Source organism: Nestor notabilis, unplaced genomic scaffold (genome assembly GCF_000696875.1).
Source record: "Nestor notabilis isolate BGI_N333 unplaced genomic scaffold, ASM69687v1 scaffold14740, whole genome shotgun sequence".
Taxonomy (NCBI): Eukaryota; Metazoa; Chordata; class Aves; order Psittaciformes; family Psittacidae; genus Nestor; species Nestor notabilis.
The window spans coordinates 4,903-8,444 of NW_009912543.1; positions in this window are offsets into that span (position 1 = coordinate 4,903).

Sequence of the window (3,542 nt, forward strand, 5' to 3'; positions counted from 1 at the left end):
TGGTGTAAGGGTTGTACAGATCATTCTTTGTAGGACCTCATGGATAAACCCCACTAAAATAATGGATATATATAGTCCTAAAATTCCTTAGGGAAAGGCAAAACAAAGTGTTTTTAAAGGTAACTTCCTCCCTTGAGATACAGGCATGAAAGACTCCCTCAAACGTATTTCCTTGTAGGTCGGAAATCTGCTCTTGAGTGGCTGGTTATGAGTTGCTGACTGGGTGAACAGGCCCCAAGCAGCATTTTAGGGGTTTATTTCTTTCTCTTGATTTTTTCTTTCAGTAGTGAAGATTTCTTCAGCCAAATCTGTTGACCCAGTTGCTGCTGTAGCTGCCTTTCTACTTTCAGCTCTGTTTGGACAAGGATGAGGCTTGTGACAACAGCAGTAAGGCAGAGAGATGTTTGATCTAACCCTCTGAAATCAGCCCAAATTTGAGATCATTCATTAATCCTTATCCTTCAGTTCTAAATAGAACTTTTTAACACACCTGCTTGTTCTCTAATGGATGGTCAAGAAGAATATGTTCTGGCATGTGGTATATGTAAAAGAAAGTGCTTCAATTATTGTTTTAAAAGCAGAACTTTAATGGTTTTAATTATTCAGTTCCTAATGAATCAGTGAAACACTGGCATTGCTGCAGTGTGACTGGTAGTGTCTGTTTAGAGAGGGATCTGATGTGCATTCCCAGCAGTAGTCGGATCCAGTGAGTCTTTAAATGCCCCTGCCCAGGTATTTCATCATTTGATTAAAAAGCTCTTTCTAAATGACTGTTTGAAAGCATAAGTCTCACATCTGTTCTGTTATCTAATAAAATATTTGCCTTCTGAGCCCATAGTGGCTTATTGCTTGGGTTTATGTTTGCTTCTTGTAACACTGTGCTGCTTGCAGTGATTTTCTTTATCATTATTTTATTTAAGGGCTTGGAGTGCTTCTGACTGGTGAGAAATGTTAGTGTTTTTTTGCTGCTGTTGTTGAGCAGAATTTGTGAAGTTAGACTTTGGCTACTGATTTGGAAGAGCATTTATCAGCAAGTAAAGATAATGCCTCTGTTGGAATGCTTTTAGATAAATACCACAGGTGACACAAGCCACTTTGCTTAGGAGCAAATGCAGATCAAAAATCAATATTTAACATTGTAATTGCAGTTTTTGAGAATCTCTACAACTTTATGTGTATTTTTAAAGCAGGAATTCCTACCTGCTACTCAGAAGGGCAGGAACTCTGTTGTTGCACTGGATTATAATTATATAGCCCATGGTTTTAATACATTTTCAGCAAACCATCTGCTTTCTGAAGACTTTAAAAGACTGGTACTGGGTGAATCCTGGAAGATACTTGTGTTTATATGTTGACTGGTTCTCTTGGGAAGATTCCATAAGGAAGTAAGACACAGGAATGTTTAGAATTGGCTTTACTTGGCTTTCAGAAGTCTTACATTTTAGAGAAGCTGAAGTAGAAAAGCTTTTGCAGCAGCAAAATCACTTTTAAACTAGTTTGTTGCAGAGAAGCATTGAGGTATATCCTCAAAAGTTCTTTGGTCTGGTAAAGTGTTTCAGTGTTGCATCTAAAATCTCCAAACCACTGACCCTTTTGTGAAACCCTGAGACAGCCTGAAATGAAATGTCTGACTTTATTTTACGTTTGGCTACCTAGTGGATAATCTCCTTTTGCCTCGCCTGCTGCTTCACGAGCACTGTGATTGACATTTTGGTGTCTATCTGCCAATTAACAGTGTCTGCATCTATTATGTTTCACAATAATACAAATATAAGTATTTGCATCAGCTTTAAAAGACAGAACACATTCTATAACTGAGGATGTGTAATACTGGGGAGTGCTCTGCATGGTGCAAACTCTCTGAACTGCTGAAGTGAAGAACAGCAGTAGGTTTGTAGCTTGTCTTCATCAGACTGTTTCTAATTTGCTTTGGGAAGGGTTTTCTGTTCCACGGTTCATGGTCTAGATCAAGCAGAGTATGTACACATGTACTTCACTTTGAACGTGTGAGGGATCTGCTGCTCTGGGACTGGTCAGTGACTTGCAGTCGATGCCTTAACACAGCACGTCGGGTTTTAGCACTGTACAGGTGTGAATGCAAGAGACATGCTTGAACATCCTGAATGCACAAATACTTCTGTTAACATACGTACAGGCACAAAATCCTGCTTGGGTGCCTTGGGACAGAGCCAGGTTTTCAGTCTTTATTTCTTTTGCTCATTTGGGTAGTCTCTATAATACTGTAGTGGCTTTTCCTGTCCCTGGAAATGCTGATTTTCAGTTTTATTTTAAGAAGAGATTTCTTCTTATTATTCAGAAGAAAAACAAACTTTACAGGAGGAACAAAGTCTGTGCTCTTTTTTTTTCTGGTTTCTTCTTTTCAGTTTATTCTTTATAAAAAGACCTGAAATACACCATCAAACATTCTCTCTTGTTGCACAAATTCCAAGCTTAGAAATTGAGCAGTAGAAGGTGGGTGTTGGGGACATTGGCGTAAGTGTAGAGGAGAAACACTGGTGTAAGTTGCCTTGTTATTCCACTGTGAGCATGTTGTCCTAGCTTTTACTAGGTAGCAGAACTGGTAAATTACATATGTGTGTGTGTGTGTATATATTTATGTAAAGTGGAGCTTTAGCTGACCTAATCCATAATGGCAATGCCCTTGGTACAGACAAAGCTTTACAATTAAAGACACATTCAGTGCCCATCAAATGTGTGAATTGGATGTGTCTTTGGGTGCCACGAGGCATCTTGTGCTTCCATCAAGCTCGATCAGTCTTGTGCCCAAACTCCTCTTTTAACTATTTTTTAATATAATATGGGGGTTTTTGCATTTTCTCCTTTCATGGGAATCCAGAGTAAAAGAGAACTAAGCCCTGCCTGCTGCTTACATGCTAAACAGATGCAAATAAGCCCCCTCCCTCCTGGTTGCATCCTCTCCTCATGGGTTTCTACATTGTTTTGATTAAAGCGATTCTATTGCCAACTCCCAGCCCCGAGGGCAGGTGAGAGGGGGAGAAAAAAAAACCCCATCCCTGATTGCAGCTCAGTGATTAACATATCTTTTGGAGTTTGTAATGTCATCATTTCAGAGAAAACAAAGTTCCACCAGCTTCACAGGGTCTGGGGTTGTCAGGAAGGCAAACATCAAAGTGGAGAGAAAAGAGGAGTTTATTTAAAATATAGTAGAAAGACTTAAAACAGTTGTGCTAACCTATGAGAGCTATTAAAAATTAAAAACAGCCTTTGAAGCAAAGCATTAAAGATTTAATAGTATTAATTGAATGAAGCCGTGGGAGTTAAGGATGTGTAGACACATGTGTAAGTGTATGTGTTCTAAGACATTAGCTGTATTAAGGAAGCTGAGGTATGGGGAGTTGAATTCATTGTGCTTCATTTATAAAGGCTACCTTAACAAAACCCTTTGTATTTGTGGACTTAATGGGTAGACACCATTATAACAAAGTGTAAACAGAAGTGCAGCGTACTTACTATCATTTTACACACTGCAGTGGAGCAGAGGAGACCAGATTTGGCATTCC